The sequence below is a fragment of the Mesoplodon bidens genome, assembly GCF_964165515.1.
Source record: "Mesoplodon bidens genome assembly, chromosome: 10".
NCBI lineage: Eukaryota > Metazoa > Chordata > Mammalia > Artiodactyla > Ziphiidae > Mesoplodon > Mesoplodon bidens.
The window spans coordinates 29,123,838-29,144,686 of NC_138172.1; the positions used below are offsets into that span (position 1 = coordinate 29,123,838).

The 20,849-nt window shown below is 39.3% G+C and overlaps 1 protein-coding gene across 16 annotated transcripts in view; it reads left to right on the forward strand.

Annotated features, from left to right (window-relative positions):
- The window catches only part of FHIT (fragile histidine triad diadenosine triphosphatase), a 1,470,392-nt gene that overhangs the window by 393,702 nt on the left and 1,055,841 nt on the right, over window positions 1-20,849 (forward strand). The window contains exon 7 of one of the 16 annotated variants that reach the window (XM_081246013.1): window positions 3,027-3,101. The exons of the other annotated variants lie outside the window; for them this stretch is intronic. The gene's annotated coding sequence lies outside the window, so the exon portion shown is untranslated. The remainder of the gene's footprint in view (window positions 1-3,026; window positions 3,102-20,849) is intronic. 16 annotated transcript variants of the gene reach the window in all.

Consider the following 20,849-nt stretch of genomic DNA (forward strand, 5'->3'; position numbering starts at 1 on the left):
AAAAAAAAAAAATTCCAATTAAATTAATGAAATAAAAAGTATAAGTAAATGTTTGAACTATTTTTTTCTATATCCCTAAAAGTTTACATGTACAAGTTGGCCATCTTTCCTTTTGAATATTCTTAGACTTTTCTATGAGAAAATGGAATCTTTCTTTATATTCAAGATTGCCTTATATTTGGCATTACTAACAAACTTGTCCCAGTTTAGTCTTACTACATCTTTCCTTGATGTTTTACATTTTAATAATATAAAAAGTTTTAAACACCTAGAGTGTTCTAGAGTGAGTGATGGAGTGCCGTATGTTAGCTCATGGAAAAATTTTACATAGTTTATAAAGAGACATGCAGTTAAGTGCCAGACTGATTAAAAAAAAAAGTTATTAGTCTTTGGGTTTGAGTCTAACACTTGTGTTAGTTCTCCAGAGAAGCAGAACCATAGGGGATGCGTGCGCACGTGCGCGCACGCGCGCGCACACACACACACACAGAGAGAGAGAGAGAGAGAGAGAGAGAGAGAGAGAGAGAGAGAGAGAGAGAGAGAGAGGAATTGGCTCATGCAATTAGGGGGGCTGACAAGTCCCAAGATCTGCAGTTAACAAGCCGGAGACCCAGCAGAGCCAATGGTATAGATCCAAGCTGAGTCCAAAGGCCTAAAAATCACTACAGCTAATACTGTAGTTCCAATACAAAGGCCAGCAGGCTCACAACCCAGGAAGAACCAGTGTTTTGGTTTGAGTCCGAAGGCAGGAAAAAACCAATGTTCCAGCTGGAAGCCAGTCAAGCAGGAGGAATTCCCTCTTATTTAGGGGAGGGCCAGACTTTTGTTCTATTCAGACCTTGGATTGATTGGATGAGCCCCACCCACATTGGAGAGAGCAATCTGCTTTACCCGGTCTATCAATTTAAATGTTAAGTTCATCCAAAATACCCTCACAGAAACACCCAGCATAATATTTGACCACATAGCTGGATATCCTGTGACACAGTCAAGTTGACATATAAAATTAACTATCACAACACTTATGGAAATGTGGGGTTTTACTCTTTTTTTTTAGGATTTATACTAAGCCTAGTTCCAAGAAAGATATGTATAAAATATTGTAAGATTAACTGTGCCATAGAAAAGTACCGCTTGTTTGTTTCAAAAATTAAACTTGGACTTCTCTGGTGGCTCAATGGATAAGAATCTGCCTGCCAATTCAGGAGACACAGGTTCCATCCCTGGTCTGGGAAGATCCCACATGCTGCAGAGCAACTAAGCCCGTGCACCACAACTACTGAGCCTGTGCTCTAGAGCCCTCGAGCCACAACTACTGGGACTGCGTGCCACAACTACTGAAGCCCATGCACCTAGAGCCTGTGCTCCACAACAAGAGAAGCCACTGCAATGAGAAGCCCACGGACCACAATGAAGGGTAGCCCCTGCTCGCCGCAACTAGAGAAAGCCCACGTGCAGTAACGAAGACCCAACACAGCCAAAGATAGATAAATAAATAAATAATTAATTTAAAAAAATTAAACTTGGAAGGATATTTCTTTAGGGACCTTTCCCGAGTGTGCTGTCTACATTCTTTGTTTATGAAATGGGTCCAAGTGATGTGATAAAGTTCTGTAGGGTTAGTACTTTTTGATCTTTTTAACACAGAGATATCATGACACAAAGATGAGTGGTCTTGAATAGAATGGAGTTGCATCTTGTGTGCATTGAACTTTTGCCAACTTAACCGTACAGAATTGGCAAAAAAGAAGACAGTAAGAGGTACCAATTTAAGTAATATAGATCATTCTGCTAGACATTTCCCCTCAATGAATATATGCTTCTTAGTGAATATGAGATGGGAGCTGGGAGTCAGTCTTATCCTCCTGAATCTCCTAGTGTGAGCATCTCAGTGCTGAGTGTATTCCAGTACTGATATATTCTGTTATGCATTAGAAAATATATATGGCTAGTAAACTCACCCCAATGACTTCATCTGATCTACAGCCAAAGAAATAGCTATATGTTCTTCTTTTTTTTAAATAAATTTATTTATTTTTGGCTGTGTTGGGTCTTTGTTGCTGCGCACGGGGTTTTCTCCAGTTGCGGTGAGCAGGGGCTACTTTTCGTTGAGGTGCTCAGGCTTCTCACTGTGGTGGCTTCTCTTTGCTGCAGAGCACGGCTGTAGGCATGTGGGCTTTAGTAGTCGTGGCACGCGGGCTCAGCAGTTGTGGCTCACGGGCTTAGTTGCTCCACAGCATGTGGGATCTTCCTGGACCAGGGCTCGAACCCGTGTCCCCTGCATTGGCAGGGGGATTCTTAAGGACTGTGCCACCAGGGAAGTCCCTAGCTATCTGTTCTAATGCTAGAAGAAAGCCTCTATTGTACCTCCTGAGAAGCTGTGCCATATTTTTGTGTGTGTGGAGAATTGAAGAGATTCCCAAGAGACTCTCTAAGCTTCAACTTAAAAACTACCCCTGATTTAAGATGCCACTGAGCTATCTTTGATTCTGTTGGGATTGTGTCTTTCTTAAGAGGAAATGTTAACTGGCAGCATTTTCAAGCGCCTTATGGTTTTAGGTTTGCTCCTTTTAAAGAACATTTCCCCTCACTCCCTGCTGGAGATTATCTGGAATGCAAATATAGGCTTTCCACTGTGTGCATGTATTATGGGACTGGAGGGCAGAGATGTAGAAAGACTTCTTTAGGACCATTTCTTTGGGTAAGAAAGGCATTAGCCACTGTCTTTTAGCTTTGCTGGGACATTCACTAAGCTGTGCCCTTTGTGTTGGGGTTTATTAAAAAGTACAAATAAGGTAAATGGAATAAGATACTATTGAAATAAAGAGTAGGTTATATAAATTCTGATTAGAAGAAAGAAATTTATAAGATAGAGATACTTAGTCTAAAATTTAGAGAGCCCATAGTATACCTGCTGGTATCCTGGGCCAGCTGAGGAGGAGAGCTTTCAAAAGATTTCATTGGACTTGGCTGGGCATAGGAGGTAATGATAGCTGTAATTCATTGTGCACCTACCCATTTGATAGGCATCCGACTCTGGATAAACCAGTGATAAACAAGACAGACAGGATCCATGCTCTCTTGGACCAACCTTCTAATAGGTATGTTTGGGAAGGAGGGATGGAAGGGCAGCAAACAAATAAATGAAGAAAGTAATGAAATTTGATGGGAACTATTAACAATACAGAAGATTAATATAACAGAGTGACTTGGTGGTGTTGAGGATGCTGCTTTAGATTGGGTGGTCAGGGAAGGCCTCTCTGAAGAACTAACATTTGAACTGAGACCTGAATGATGTAAAGATCCATGATTTAAAGATGCAGAACTTTCCAGAGAGAGGGAAGGGCAAATGCAAAGGCCCTAACATGGAAATGGTAAGAAAGTGCCGCTTTGTTATTAGTTGGGCCAGTGCCCAAGACCTTCCAGTGTAGAGTGCTGATAAAGGTAGGCTGATGTAGAAGGAGTCTTAAGTGGGACTTCCTCCCACTTTCTCCTAAATAGTCCCCTCAAATGAACAGCATGCTTAAAGATTCTGACTGGGGGACAGTGGGAGGGAGTGGGGAAGAATGAAAGTGTTGCAGGCAAGACCTGGTGCTCTGGACATCACTTTGGCTCATGGATGCTATTGCCTAAAGTTGGAAAGAAGGTAGGACAGAAAGAAGGAAATGGTTACCCTTCCTTGAGGAATCAGACTTTTACCAACTTAGAGTAAGTGTTGTGTAGCGACCTTGCCCTTAATTAGTAAGACTCAGTATGCTTGAATTTGGCCAGTTGGCTTAGGACTTGTTCCTTGGAGGGACGTGGGGGTGTAGGGAGAGAGAGAAAGGGTGGCAGGCCTAGTCCCCACCGCTTGCAGATGCTTTCTTATCTAGTTATTTTAGGTACAAGGAAGTCAGACACATGAAGGATAAGTTAAGTAACTTGCCCAACAAGCAGGTGGCAGAGATAGCATTTAAAAGCAGGTCTGTTTTGATTCAGAAGTAGATCAGACTGCTCTTTTTACAGATCAGGGTAAATCAATGAATTTTTCATTCTTATGCCCTAAAATATTTTACTCACCTTCCAGAGTAAAAAGCTCACTCTGTTGGATCAGACCCAGTTAGATAATTTCATTGAGTTTAGATATTTAGCTTTGTTTCTAGAATCATAATAATTTTAAATATATGTATTTCATTTAGGCAAAATTCCTGTAAGGAACTGACAATTTTACTTTCTTTGTATGAGAGGTAGCGGGTGTCCAATTGTTCAGCCTGTTTCCATGGAGAGAATTGACAGCAATCATAAATGATCATCCTATCTGCACTGGATGGCTAAAAGCCAAACAGTAATCCTCATCAAACCCTTCTGCGTTCATTCTCATTGTCTCTCTCTCTCTCTCTCTCTCTCTCTTTCTTTTTCCCTCTCACCTACTCTTTCTCTCTCCCTCTCCTTCCCAGCGTCTTGCTGAGTGTCTACTTTTTGTTCTTCCCTTATATCAAAGGTTAACATGTGAAGTCTGTTCTAGGTATAATTACACAGTTTTCTTTTTCAGGAGACAGTTTTGCAACTGATGATAAAAATATTCAGTCTCCAGGGTTAACTGTAGTAAATATATTTTAAAAAGAGATATATGTTCTGAGAATAGAGACTCTAAATGATATGTCCAGATTTATGACTGGTTATCTGTGTTTTTGGTTCCAAATCCTAATTCTCTGTTTGTCCTCAATTTTTAATTTCAATTAAAAAATATTTAGTGACTTCCCAAGTGTGAAAACACTGAACTGGCTGGTATTTGGGACTGGGACCTATTAAATAATGTATTAGTGTCTCCTGCAAGATCAGCTTTATGGTCTTCTATGAAGAGGAATCCATTCTATTCAACATTTTAACTCATAATTATAAAAATAATAGCTACCAAGTTTGAATGCTTACCATGTGTCAGACATTGTGTGTATCAATATTTTACAAAGATTACCTCATTTTATCCTCACAACAATCTCATTAGTTAGATATTTGTGTTCTTATTTTTCAGTCAAGGAAATTGAAACTCAGAAAGGTTAAATGGTCACTCAAGGTTATATCCAAATTAAATGCTGGAGGCTGGATTTGAACCCCTGTCTGTCTAACTCCAAACTGTGGACCTCCGGTTTCCTAAAGAAGCCCAGTTGGAATCAGGGGGTTGAAGAGTGCCCATCTTTAGAGAGTTTGGCCTGGGTTGAAAGAATGTACTGTAACTCTGGTTATCATCTTGCAAGGGGATAGAAGTTAGAGCTGAGATCCTTAATGTGGAGCTGTGGCTTCAAAAAAGTCTAAAATTCCCCTTTTAGTTAATATTGCTAAAAATTACCTTGGAAAAGGCAGTTTGGTAGTAAAGTTCTCAAGAGCTTCTAAATTTGGTGATGTAATCCCCTATATATGTAGAGGAACTGTGCTTAGGGCCCAGGAGAGCATGGAAATGAGAGGAAGAAATAAAAGAGATTCAACTTAAGGGAAAGAAAAGAAAGCTATAACATCTGATGAAAAATAATCGAGAGCAGATTTCAGTAAGGAAGAGGAATGGAAAATAGACTCATGCCAAAGGGGAGCTGAAGACAATGATGTCTGGATTAGATCATTTGGGAGCTACCGAGAGGCTACAGCCATGGGGACTCTTATAAATTTATGATGGTGGTAATGATGGTGTGCAGCAATAAGTAGGAAGTGCAAACTAAGGAAAAGAAGAAAAGCGTCTGAGTTTCATTACCCCATAAATCCAGGAGAAAAATACTCTCTCTTCATATGTCAAGGGTAAAATTGGGCCTCCAGTTCTCTATTTCATTTGGCATACCTTATTCCCATAAAGGAGCACCCTGGAGGGAGTTCCTATGAGGACCAAAAAAATTGAGTATATCACAGAAATGTTGACTACTAGGAAAATCCATTCTACTTTCCTACTTGCTGTGGTTTTACCATAGGCAGAAATTTCAGGGAAAGAAAGAAGGACGAAAGGAGAAAAAGGGAGGAAAAATAATTCCAGTTTCCAAATATATGTGGCATCCCATTGTAATTAAGTGCTGATAAAAGGGACTCATGGATGGATATATTATTAAAGATACGAATAAATGGATTTCATGGGTTCATGTGCTTTCCTGGTAGAGTTGATAGGAATGCCTTTTGGAAAAGAAATGAATTCTCCTTGTTTGATAGCCCTGTGGTTTGAGCCTCATGTGCTGTGTGGAAAACCCATTCCACAGGGAGCCAATCTACTGAGATGCGACCCAGGCATAAAGAAATGCTTCCTGTGTGCAGTGGATTCATCTTGTGCTCACTTAGAAGCCAGTGCAAGTGTAAGGTCTCCTACATGCCTAAAGTATGCAAGTGATAGCTGTTCATGGGCGCCCCAACTGGCTTGGCAAGAAAAGCAGCTACCATGTTCTTCTCTACAAGATTTCACAGAGCAGTGTGTTTGTGCATCGAATGAAATAAGACTTAGATTAAAACCCAGCATTTTTATGGAGTATCTGCTCTTTGTCAGTCCCTGTGTCTAGTAGTTTTGCATATGTTACCTTGTTTAATCTTTTTTTTAAGCCAATTTTTTTAAATTAATTAATTAATTTATTTATTTTTGGCTGCGTTGGGTCTTTGTTGCTGCACATGGGCTTTCTTTAGTTGCAGCAAGCAGGGGCTACTCTTCGTTGCGGTGTGCGGGCTTCTCATTGTGGTGGCTTCTCTTGTTGTGGAGCACAGGCTCTAGGCATGTGGACTTCAGTAGTTGTGGCACGTGGGCTCAGTAGTTGTGGCTCATGGGCTCTAGAGCCCAGGCTCAGTAGTTGAGGCGCACAGGCTTTGTTGCTCCGTGGCATGTGGGATCTTCCCAGACCAGGGATTGAACCTGTGTCCCCTGCATTGGCAGGCGGATTCTTAACCACTGTGCCACCAGGGAAGTCCCACCTTGTTTAATCTTTTAACAGTGACAAATGCATCTATTCATGCATTAAAGTTATACAACTTTTATATTAAAACAGTGGAACAAACCCTGTTGGAAGATTTACAAGTTTATACTTCATCACCTACGTGGTAAAGATTCAGTGCTTAAGATTTGCTAGTTCCTTAAAGAACAGATGGTTTGAATACCCAGATATCGGTAGATGGACTTTTCTTTGCTTACTTCCCTTTTTTAGCCTAGTTCACTTGTTTGCTCTCAAATATTTATTGTCAGGTTTGAATACACAGAGCAATATAACTTGCACCCTACAGATGATTTAAATGATTTTTCAGTGTTAAGTTTGACTATAAGCAGAGCCTTAGGCTCTGGTGTTAAAACTTAAGTCCCCTCCCTTATGATATGAGTTTACTATATTTGGGTATAGGCCGTTTAGATCCCTGGGAATGCCTTAGAGTTTTCATTTTCTATATATGTATATTTATTTCTGAATCCTCATTCTCTTTCACACATACGCATGCTATGTGGTACATCTGTATTGGTGACAAGTTTAGTTTACAAATATATAACATATTGGTGTGAATGGTGGTAAACTTTTAATTTAGTTCCAGGTTCTTCTCTTATTTTATGTACTTTCTTACGAATAATACAGGTATACCTGTTTTATTGCATTTCGCTTTATTGCACTTCACAGATATTGAATTGTTTACAAATTGAAGGTTTGCGGAAACTCTGTGTCAAACAAGTCTATCAGCGCCATTTTCCCAACAGCATTTGCTCACTCTGTGTCACTTATCACATTTTGGTAATTCTGGCAATATTTCAAACTTTTTATGTTTGTTATGGTGATCTGTGATCACTAGTCTTTGCTGTTACTATTATATTGTTTTGGCATTTTTTTTAACAAAAAAGTATTTTTAAATTAATGTATATATATTATGTTTTTTAAAGAAATACTGCTATTTATTTCATACTTAATATACTACAGCATGGTGTAAAACATAACTTTTTGCACTGGGAAACTAAAAAATTTGTGTGACTCGCTTTGTTGCAATATTAGCTTTATTGCTGTGGTCTGGCACCTGACCCACAGTATCTCGGAGGTATGCCTGTGTAGACTATTGTGCTGTATTGATTTTTAATAATATAACTTAACTAAAAATGGCATGCAGAGACCCCATATTCCAGTTGAGGTTATATCTGTCTACATTTTGGGGAGTGATCTGTATAGCAAAGCAGTAAAGCCATAACTGTTTATCACTTTCTTAAAAATTTTATGCAACAGGCTTATCATATAAGTTATAATGTTGTTCCTTCATATCCTTCTTATACTTTTATTTTAGATGCATTGCTAGTAGCTTAAAACTGCATTACTATATAGCAACCATTGCCTCAAAGTGTGTCTTTTATGTATTTGACACTAACAGATAGATACCTTTGTTTTCAATATGTTTTCATATAAATTTATTAATTACTCAAATAGTCCTTGGGGTTGTCCCAGACATTGACCTGTGAATTAACTAACAGAACTGCATTTAAAGCTGACGGAGAGCTCTTGAGCATTTCTAGGATGATCACATTTGTTTCTGGTATGTGTTTATGACACTTAAAGGAAACCAAAGTCCAGATATAAATTATGTGCAGACAAATTAATGTCAGCACTGGAGGATATTTGTATAACCTAAATAGGTTCTGGGGTCCCATTTGGTTCAGTCTTAAGACAGCATAGCAAATGAAATAATTGAAAAATAATTCTAAATTTTACCCATGTCTCTCCAGGAACTTCAAAAATTATTTTATTCATTGCACATGGCAACTCTTCTCGAAACCCCCTTCCATCCTTCTTTTTTGTCCAGTGATCTTTTACTTTGCACTCTCAGAAGCTAGGTCCTCTCTCTCTTTCACCCCTTTACTCTCAAATAGCTGTACTATTTCTATTAAGGCTGCAGTCTTTGACTTTCCCCCACCTCTTATTTTCATCCCAGTCTTACAGTTCTGCTTTTGTTATCATTTACATAATTCATCATAAAAAATGAAACTTCAGGGACTTCCCTGGTGGTGCAGTGGTTAGGAATCCGCCTGCCACTGCAAGGGACATGGGTTTGAGCCCTGGTCCAGGAAGATCTCACATGCTGCATAGCAACTAAGCCCATGTGCCACAACTGCTGAGCCTGTGCTCTAGAGCCCACGTGCCACAATTACTGAAGCCCGCACGCCTGGAGCCCGTGCTCTGCAACAAGAGAAACCACCACAATGAGAAGCCCACACACTGCAACGAAGAGTAGACCCTGCTCGCTGCAACTAGAGAAAGCCCGCGCGCAGCAACAAAGACCCAACACAGCCAAAACTAAATAAATTTATAAAAAAAAAAAAAAAAAAGAAAAGAAACTTCTCTTAGAAAGTGGGTAAAGGAAAAGGCCAAGCAAAATAGAGTTCTTTTCTGGGGGGAATGTAAGGTTTGGAATACTAACATTTAACAAAATTTGTCTTTAGTACATTTAAAAACTTGATTAAATACAGTGCTTATGAAATTCATTGTTAATACCATAATTGCAAAGAGTTATGAATTCCTTTGAAAACAAACTTCATTTTCAGACCAAATTTAATAAATAGAAGAAGTAGAAGCCAAAAAGGACGAAATTCATTAATTTAGGGCAACTGTAGAGTAGAATACCAGAGAAAATCCAGCAGATCACAAAATTGTAATATAGTTAGTGAGCAAATATGCACCCTCAGAGAAAAGTGATCAGGGGATCACAGAGGACATTGAATAATAAGGCAGCTACGTAGCACTAATGAAGACCAAGCTGGATTCAGAAATAAAGAGAAATGACAAAACTTTCTTTTCTTCATATTCATCCAGAAAATGTAGATTTTGAAGGATTCAGGAAAATTTCAACTAAGTTTGGAAGACAGTCACAGATATGATTAATCACATTGGAAAAGAAAAAGCTGAAGTGTGATTTTTATACAGGAGGATGGCAAGTACTAGCTCTCTGTCTTTACTTGCAGCATTAAGAAAGGAAGAATTGATTTATATAACAGTGAGGCATATTTGCTTAGTCATTGGGAAAAAAAATCACATGGCATTAAATGACAGAAAATGTTTTTTAAAATAAACAATGTGCTGAATCATGTTCTGGGGAAGTCTTAAGAAATAGGATTCATCTTTGTGCTCTTATAACTCTGGAATAGGAATAAAAATGCTCTGGTTTATGTATGTAGTGTTTTTCCTGCCCTGGAGTCAATGATTTTATGAAATAACTAAAAAAAAAAACCCCAAAAAAACCTATTTCCCGAGATTGCACAAAATATCTTCATTCTATTTTGAGGATATATATGATTTATTTCTTGCTGCTGGAACTTATTACTTATGCTTCTACTAAGTGCATGAATATTTTGAATCAATCACCTACTCAATAGAGAGAAATTTCTCCTAATATGTTTGGCTAATTTAACATTTGACCAAATTAGAATGGTTGAATAAGATTCTACCATATGCTATAGCATATCTTTTTTTTTTTTTTTTTGCTGTACGCGGGCCTCCCACTGCTGTGGCCTCTCCCGTTGCGGAGCACAGGCTCTGGACGTGCAGGCTCAGCGGCAATGGCTCACGGGCCCAGCCGCTCCGCAGCGTGTGGGATCTTCCCGGACCGGGGCACGAACCCGTGTCCCCTGCATCGGCAGGCGGACTCTCAACCACTGCGCCACCAGGGAAGCCCTATAGCATATCTTTGTGTTATATTTAAGTAGCGTATCTAAGGATCCATATTTCCTTATAGAGAGTTAAGTTTCTCCAGTACAGTTATCTTAAATCATAACTGCTCTTGGGACTTCCCATCAGTACAGTGGTTAAGACTCTGCCTTCCAATGCAGGAGGTGCAGGTTCGATCCCTGCTCAGGGAACTAAGATTCCTCATACCAGCAGGGTACAGCCAAAAACTCAAAAAAAAAAAAAAAAAATTAAATCACAACTGCTCTTGCCCTATTTTGAAATAAGCTGGACACCTTTTAAATATATATCCAAGTTTTATTTTTTTTTTACCACTTCCTCTCCCTCTTGATAACTAGGAAGATATACATACATACTTGCCTTAACTCCAGCGTGTTAGGATTAAGGTAGCCTATAAATTAACCTTATGTCCTGGAAGTATGCCACAGTGGTGTTTTCTAACCCAGAACCCTTGTACTGTAACCTTCCTGGGATGAGCAGAGAACGTTGTATCATTCTTTCTTGCTTATCATGGTGTGCTTTTGTCTTTACTTAACACAGAGAAAAGGAAGTTCATGATTGACTTCCCTTCATTTCATTTCAGACAAAGGTAGGATTTTTACTAAGCTTGCAAGAAATTATACAAAGTCCATTTGGAGAAGTAGCCTGTGCTATTGATAGATAAGGCTTCTAGTTTTCCAGGTGTCACTATATTAGCCTTGTGAATATGAGTTTGGGGAGTGAATGCTCAAAAGGTTCAAAATCCAGCATGACAAGAAGTTGTAGACTGAAGGAACTTTCTTCTGGTTGCTTTAGAGGGCAAAGTATTTCCAAGACTTGCAAGGCTATTTAGGTTCGGAACATAGAAATGTTAATTTTGACTCTAGGTGGCATTTGTGAGGAACTATTTATAGTGGTGGGAGTCTCTCTCTGGATTGTGGTCTTCTTTAACATTCTTCTATAGGATAGATTTATACCTTAATACCTCCAACATACTGAGAGGTTGTTTCATTTTCCTTCAGTGAGGCAAAAAATCTACCTTGTAAGACTTGCCACCCTATGGAACCACCTGAATACCTCAGAGTCATGGCTTCATTTCAGGCCCCAAGTCAGAGGGGATTCTTTCTGGTTCCATCTTTCAGCTTAAAGTTTCCAATCTTAGCTTACCACTGTATTGCCTGGGGAGATTTTTAATTCCAGTCCTACAGGTATTTTAAGCCATATTCCCTTCCTTCCTGACTTTCTGGGGGCAGATCTGATGCTCAGCCTGGCTTTGGAATGCCTGAGCACAGGGCACTCAGATGCAAATCTTTGGTGCCTCTAGGGCAGGGATCCCCAAACCCTGGGCCATGGAACCCGTCTGTGGCCTGTTAGGAATTGGGCCACACAGCAGGAGGTGAGCGAGCAAAGCTTCATCTGTATTTACAGCCGCTCACCATCCCTTGCATTACAGCCTAAGCCCCGCCTCCCATCAGATCAACTGCGGCATTAGATTCTCGTAGGAGCGGGAACCCTACTGTGAACTGCACATGCGAGGGATCTAGGTTGCATGCTCCTTATGAGAATCTAACGCCTGATGATCTGGGGTGGAGCTGAGGCAGTGATGCTAGCGCTGGGGAGCGGCTGCAAATACAGATTATCATTAGCAGAGGCCTGACTGCACAGAGACCATAATATATCAGTTGCTTGCAGACTCACATCAAAACCCTATCAGTGAGGGGCAAGTGACAATTAAGCTGCATCTGGTGGCAGGCTTTAGAGCGGCAAGTGAGTTGATGTACTTCAATTGTACAGCTACATCTGGTGGCAGGCTTTAAGTCAGAAATGACACTTACTGTAGCCCATGTGTCCCTCCCATTATGTTATTTATCACTTCTGTCCGCACCTCTTTCCCACACTGTGCACTGGTGTCAGTCACAGTTTCGGTAAGACCACAAGCTAACCCTAGCCAAAATGAGTAAAAAACAAATGTCGCTGGAGAGCTCCTTTGAAAAGGGGGAAAGACCCAATGATGAGACAGCAGAAGACTCTAAGACTGCCCGCAAAAAGAAAGCTGCATTTAAAAGGATATACCAAGAGTCCTACTTAAATTATAAGTTCATTTGCAACAGGTGGTTCACATTCTCCAAGCCCACTTTGTATAATATGTGGTGCCCGGCTATCCAGCGAAGCCATGAAACCTTCAAAACTGCTTCGCCACATGGAGACCAAGCACCCTGCGTTAAGAGACAAGCCTTTGGAGTTTTTCAAAAGAAAAAAGCGTGAACACGAAGAACAGAGCAATTATTGAAGGCCACCACTTCATCAAATGTGTCTGCACTGAGAGCATCATTCTTAGTGGCTAACTGCGTTGCTAAAGCTAAGAAGCCCTTTACTATTGGTGAAGAGTTGACCCTGCTGCTGCTGAGGACATTTGTCGTGAACTTTAAGGAGAGGCTGCAGTTTCAAAGGTGGCACATGTTCCTCTTTCTAGCACCATAACTAGACGCATTGATGAGATAGCAGAGGATAATGAAGCACAGTTGTTAGAGAGGATTAATGAGTCACCATGGTACGCAATCCAGGTTGATGCGTCTACCAATGTTGACAACAAGGCAACAATGTTTGTTTTTGTACGATATATTTTTCAGGAGGTTGTGCATGAGGATATGTTATGTGCACTTTTGTTGCCAACCAACACCACAGCTGCAGAACTATTGAAGTCTTTGAATGATTACATATCAGGAAAACTGAACTGGTCATTTTGTGTCAGTATATGCACAGTTGGAGCGGCTGCCATGACTGGATGGCTTTCTGGTTTCACTACTCGGGTCAGAGATGTCGCTTCTGAATGTGAGTCTACGCACTGTGTCATCCATAGAGAAATGCTGGCTAGCCGAAAAATGTCGCTTGAACTTAACGTTTTGCAGGATGTGATTAAAATTATCAACCACATTAAAGTACGTGCCCTTAACTCACGTCTGTTCGTGCAGCTCTGTGAGGAGATGGACACAGAGCACACACGTCTTCTCTTATACACAGAAGTGAGATGGCTTTCTCAAGGTAGATCACTGGCCAGAGTTTTTGAGTTACAAGAGCCGCTCCAGAGATTTCTTTTAGAAAAACAGTCACCACTGGCAGCACATTTCAGTGACACAGAATGGGTCACAAAACTTGCTTACTTGTGTGACATATTCAACCTGCTCAACGGACTCAATCTGTGACTTCAGGGGAGAACAACAACTGTGTTCAAGTGATCAGATAAAGTGGCTGCATTCAAAGCCAAACTGGAATTATGGGGGCAATGAGTGAACGTTGGGATTTTTGACATGTTTCAAACATTAATAGAGATATTGAAAGAGACTGAACCAGGGCCTTCTTTCTCCCAGCTGGAGCATGATCAGCTATCTCAGCTTTCAAAAGAGTTTGAGCATTACTTCCCAACCACAAAAGACCCCCTAACTGGGAAGGAATGGATCCACAACCCGTTTGTGAATAAGCCAGGTGAATCGACTTTGTCCGTGCTAGAAGAGGATCAGCTGCTTGAGACTGCAAATGACGTTGGCCTTAAAAGTATGTTTGAGACAACTTCAAATCTCCATACATTCTCGATTAAAGTCAAGGCGGAATATCCTGAGATTGCCACAAAAGCACTGAAAAGCCTGCTTCCATTTCCAGCATCTTATCTTTGTGAAGCAGGGTTTTCTGCAGTGACAGCGACCAAAATGAGATCACGGAGTAGACTTGACATGAGCAACACACGTCGGTGTCACTGTCTCACATCACCCCAGATGTGACCATCTAGTTGAAGGAGAACAAGCTCAGGGCTCCCACTGATTCTGCATTAGGGTGAGTTGTATAGTTATTTCTTTATATATTACAACATAATAATAATAATAGAAATAAAGTGCACAATAAATGTAATGCGCTTGAGTCATCCCTAAACCATCCAACCCCCACCTCTGGCCCTGGTCCGTGGAAAAACTGTCTTCCATGAAACTGGTCCCTGGTGCTAAAAAGGTTGGGGACCATTGCTCTAGGGTAATATTTTGCTTCATAGATCTGACCAGTCTGGGGATCAGAGTAGTGGGGAATCCTAAATTTTTAGTAACATCCCTGACAATTTAAAGAGGTGTTTCTATGGAAAACTATGTCTTCCCAGCTAGAATGGATAGCAAGCAGGGTTATAGGGATTCTTCTCTGCTCCTAAACGACCAGACTCCGTGGCAAATCTTTCACATGGCTTAAGCTAATGATTTCTCCTTTAGATATTTTGCCCACATTAATTTGGGTTTTTATTTCAGTTTATGTGAACTTTCATTTTTTAAAAGGCTTAATTAAGTAACTTGGTTTTTTTTAACATCTTTATTGGAATATAATTGCTTTACAATGGTGTGTTAGTTTCTGCTTTATAACAAAGTGAATGAGCTGTACATAAACATATATCCTCATATATCCTCCCTCTTGTGTCTCCCTCTCACCCTCCCTATCCCACCCCTCTAGGTGGTCACAGAGCACCGAGCTGATCTCCCTGTGCTATGCGGCTGCTTCCCACTAGCTCTCTGTTTTACATTTGGTAGTGTATATATGTCCATGCCACTCTCTCACTTCGTCCCAGCTTACCCTTCCCCCTCCCTGTGTCCTCAAGTCCATGCTCTATGTTTGTGCCTTTATTTCTGTCCTGTCCCTAGGTTCATCAGAACCGTTTTTTTTTAGATTCCATATATATGTGTTAGCATGTGGTATTTGTTTTTCTCTTTCTGACTTACTTCAATCTGTATGACAGACTCTAGGTTTATCCACCTCACTACAAATAACTCAATTTTGCTTCTTTTTATGGCTGAGTAATATTCCGTTGTATATATATGCCACATCTTCTTTATTCATTCATCTGTTGATGGACACTTAGGTTGCTTCCATGTCCTGGCTATTGTAAATAGTGCTGCAATGAACATTGTGGTACATGACTCTTTTTGAATTATGGTTTTCTCTGGGTATATGCCCAGTAGTGGGGTTGCTGGGTCATATGGTAGTTCTATTTTTAGTTTTTTAAGGAACCTCCATACTGTTCGCCATAGTGGCTGTATCAATTTACATTCCCACCAACAGTGCAAGAGGTTCCCTTTTCTCCACACCCTCTCCAGCATTTACTGTTTGTAGATTTTTTGATGATGGCCATTCTGACTGGTGTGAGGTGATACCTCATTGTAGTCTTGATTTGCATTTCTCTAATGATTATTGATGTTGAGCATCCTTTCACGTGTTTGTTGGCAATCTGTATATCTTCTTTGGAGAAATGTCTCTAGGTCTTCTGCCCATTTTTGGATTGGGTTGTTTGGTTTTTTGACATTGAGCTGCATGAGCTGCATGTAAATTTTGGAGATTAATCCAAAGGCTTAAGTAACTTTCTTACTTGCTATTTTAATATCAGAAATTTCATATATACTTTGAAAAGAAGCCTGTATGTGTCCTTGGCTGCCTAGTTGATAAAATGTCTTGGTTAGGGAAAGTGTTGGCAATGTGTGAATGAATGATCCTGATTTGGGTGTCATTTGGACTAAGCTTGAAAAGAAGTCACACTGAATTATTTTTTTTCTAGTGGGAGATAAATACTGTCTAGACATGGTCTCATTATGACTTTGCATTGACTAAGGCAGACTCGGTCAACAGTGGGATTGAGATTCCTGTAATCTGGGCTACTGGTCGGACATTTGTGTTACCCATTATTACAGAGAACTCCAAATTCACTGGTGTCAACGCAGTATTTCAGCATCATTCCACTCAACTGTAGGGTTATCTTGAGGACAGTATATGCCAACTCATGACATTTTTAAAGATTCTGGATCCTGGAAGTCCTGGAAGCTGCTCTGTAGGATTTCCTAGCAGCTTGGTGGTGGTTGCATAGGGCATGGAAGAGGCCTTGGAGCCTTTCAATTCCTTACGGTCTCTAAAACACAAAAAGAGAGGGAATAATTCAACTAATATCTGAAGGTCCCAGCCCATGCCTGAAAGCCAGATGTCTACCCTGTCATATGGCGTCCCCATTAATTTCTGCAGATATTTTCTTCATGTATAGAAATATCACCAGTTGTTTTTTTTTTTACATTCAGTAGTCTTCTCATTTATAAGAAATTTTCATCTATTTGAATTTGTTTTTAAATTGAGAAAGTTTATGATTCTTCACCTGGATCAGAACTTAAAAATCTTGTCTTCTCCCTGTTAGATATTCAGACTCCTGGCTATGCTGCTCTGCATAGAATCTTTAATCTTTCATCTGTGGTTATTTGTTGGCATTTTGTGAGATAGTGAAGCAATGTCTGAGCCACTAGCGGCCAGAGGTGGCCCAGCCTGACCAGATTTCCAATAGTGGAATAAATGTCTGTTATTTATCCAGCCTTTTTACTTTTCAACTGTGGGAAAGATGAGGATAGACATTGAGAAATAATGCTGATTATACAAAGGATTGCTCATGATAAAAGATCTCTTTCTGGGAATTTAAGTGTTCCAGTAAATTAGCATTATTGATCATTCTCTTTCCACATAGTCTACATCTTAGAATCCTAAAACTATTATTCTCCCTTGTCTGGTGTAATTACCAGAACAAGGAATAATCTAATTAAAAGACAACAAGGATGTGTTCTAATTGTTCTAATAAATTATGTTAATACACAATGCATGCACTTACTTTTCAACAGGAATTTATTTAATAGATTGACAGCTTGTCCTTTACTGCCACAATCTTAACTTTCATTTATTCTAAACAAGACAACTTAAAAAAAAAGGAGAGTTAAGCATCCAAAAATCTGTTGGGTCATTAAGAAAATCTAAGGTTCCATGTGGTATGTATGGATGAAGAAATGGGTTTTGGGTTCCCTAGATAGAATAGTGACCCAAGACATAGGAGGGTAAAGTAAAGATCAGTAGAGTCTAAAGTCAAAATCAGTAACACACTGTTGCAGTGAAGGTAGTGAACTTTTCATTTGTTCTTTTATTGTCAAGGATAGTGCTGCATGATAAGGCAGACCTAACTTATGGAATTGTGTTTTCGTAGTTTTATGCATTTTACACAAATTTATTGGACACAGTATTGTATATTGCATGTATGAGATGATGCCCTCAGTAAAGTCATGTCATAATATGGGCAGAAATTCAGGCGGTCACTTCTGATAGGTCATATGTTTTCTACAAAAACACGCCAGTATCCCTGATTATTTTTTCATAATTGGGATATAGTTTGTTGCATAACTGTATGAGAAAGTCTTCAAGGCAGTGTAGAAAAAGATTCCAATAATGATATGGCAGAAATAAAAATCTGTATAGAGCTTGGAGGGAAGCATATAGGTCAATTCTAAATCAGTATGGCCAGTCTACATAGTTCAGAAAAGCAGATTCCCAGGTTGGTTTGTGTTGTTCTCCCTTGACATAACAACCTTTGAAATTTAACTAACAAACCTACAGGTAGGAAGGAATCACAGTACTTATCCAGATTGGAAAGTATTTCCAAAAAGGATACTTTCTCACAAGTTAGGAACTTCGTGGGAATAATTTTTCGCCTCTGATTAAACCATTAAATGGTTTAATCCATTTAAATTGTCAAGTTCATCAAAAAGTATGGAGCTGGAACATATGCAGATTCTAGTTTATACTCATAAAGTTAACTTATTGTAGAATAGCAGCCATAGAGACAAAACAGAAAACAACAGATACACCATAAAAGAAATGGGAATTAAAAGGAAATTATCTTTAATGGCAAGGGAATGCAAACAGTTTTCTTCCCATTTTGAAGTACATTGGCCTAAACGCCATGATTTTTGGCTCCTTACTCCCTGTCTTTTAATATTGTAGTTCATGTCTTCATTTTCAATGGGAAACTTTTATATGTTCTTTTTGTTTTAAAAAAGTTTGACATTTCTTTCAAGGCTATCAGGCTGTGAGGATTTCTTTCCTCAAGGAAGACTGAGAGCTGGAGAGCTCCTAATAACTCAGGTGTAGAACCCGTACCACCAGGTCTAAATTAGATCAAGTACCCAAGTGGGTCTCACCTTCCTTATCTCCAAGGCAAGGACAGTGTCTGCCTTTGAAAGGGAAACATGAATGTGGCACTCAATTCTTTTCTTTATTTCTTTCTTTTTAACTTTGAAAAAAAATTTTATTCTGAAAAAGTATTCAGTATTTTATTCTGAATAATATAAAATTTGCCATTTTATCCATTTTTAGGTATATAATTCAGTAGTGGTAAATATGACATTTCTTTTTAATAATTGGACTGAAAAGGGAATAAGGCTGTGATTAGATAAGCACTTAGGTTACCATGTAAGATGTTTTATTCTGCTTTTTATTTGTTTCTACCCTTTCTGAAATTATTTTTCACCAAAAGTATGATGCCTACTTATGTGAAACCGGAAAAGAATGCCATTTCAATTCTAGAACAGACTCTAGATGCTCATAGCAGGTGGGGAGGGGTATGTGGCTGGGCAAGGGTCAGCATAATAAATGAGGTTGGGGTAGTGGAACAGTGCCTGTCTCTGAAGGTCCCCTGGGTATTTCTGGAGCTCAGAATGTGACCAAGCTGTGCATAAATATGATATTTTTTTCTGATCTACTGGTATTGGAAAATTTTCATTTAGTAAATGATGCAAAATATACGTTAAGTGATGGTAAGGTTTTGACAAAAACTGACCAAAATTGGGAAATTCAAAGCTAGAGGAAAGCTGAAACACTGACTTAATGTGCTGCCATCTAGCCATGATCTCATTCCATGCTGCTTCATTCATTGATCACAGAGACACTGAAATCATCCCCCAGGCAGGATGGAGCATGTTTACAGTGGAGGGTAGTAGGCAGGGGCTTGGCTGAGTCTTCTATTTTTACTGGCCATTAACACTTCCTACTTGCATGTAAACTAAATTTTGATAATTATTAAAATAAAGATAATGTTAATAATACATTAAAAAGCTACTTTTTAAAAGGGTAGAATAGTAGAAGCCTCTGCTTTGAATATTATGTTCACCAGTTTCATCTAGTTGTCAGCTCCCCCATGGTACATAGAATGAAGTCTAAACTCCTTAGTAGGGGATGAGGACCCCCAGTGTCCCTCCCTTACCTTTCTTACCACTTCATCTCCCTTTGCTCCTTCACATGTCTTGTAGTTCATCCAGGCATTAGTTTGTATCATTTCCCAAATGTGCCATCTTTATTTCTCTCAGGGCTTTTGCATGTGTTTCTCCCTCTTGGAAACTCCTTTTACTACCCAACCTTCAGAATCAAGCTCACACGTCTCCTGTGAGAAGCTTCTGCTGATTCTCCCGTGCATTGCTGCTCACTGTTTCTGTGTCAGCACCATGACCAGTACATACCTGCATTTTTGCACTTAATCACATATAATTGTAAAGATTTTTTACATGTCTTTTCCTCCTGCCAGGATCAGAGTTCGTTGTAGCCAGGGACATTTCAATTCAATAGGATCCAGCTTATTATATATATACATTTTTAGCTCTCCCTATATGTTTTATTTTTGAGTTTCTGCTGAGATTCAGGAACTTAAGGCTTTCAGGTACTGAATGAAAATAGCAGTCAACCCAGAATCAACCCAGAATCCTATGACCAGTGAAAACACCCTTCAGGAATGAAGGGGAAGTCCAGGTATTCTCAGATGAAGGAAAACTAACAGATTTTGTCACCAGCAGACCTACTCTAAAAGAATGGCTAACAGAAAGGAAACAATAAAAAATAAATTAAAAAAAAGAAGCCCTGGAACACCAGGAAAAAACACAGCAAGCAAAAATATTGGTAAATATAGTAGGCTTACTTTTTCCATTTGAGATTTCTAAATTATGTTTGAAGACTAAAGCAAAAATTACAACACTCTTTGATATGGATGGAAGTGTTGGAAATATTTAAGATAACTGTATTATAAATGGACATTGGTAACAGGACATAAAGGGAGGTAAGATTTCTATACTTTGCTCAAACTGTAAGACAATACCAGTAGGTTGTGATAAGTTATGAATATATAATGCAGTACCTAGAGCAGCCACTAAAGAAGTTTTACAAGGAGATGCACACAAAAAACTTCAGATAAATCGAAGCAGATTTCCAAAAAATGTTCAAAGAGCCTACAAAAAGGCAGAAGAAAGAAAACAAAAATACAAACCAGGGAGAATAAACAGAAAACAAACAAAAATAAAGTGGTAGTTTAAGTCCTAAAATACCAATAGTTACATTAAAGCTATGTGGTCTAAATATACCACGTAAAGA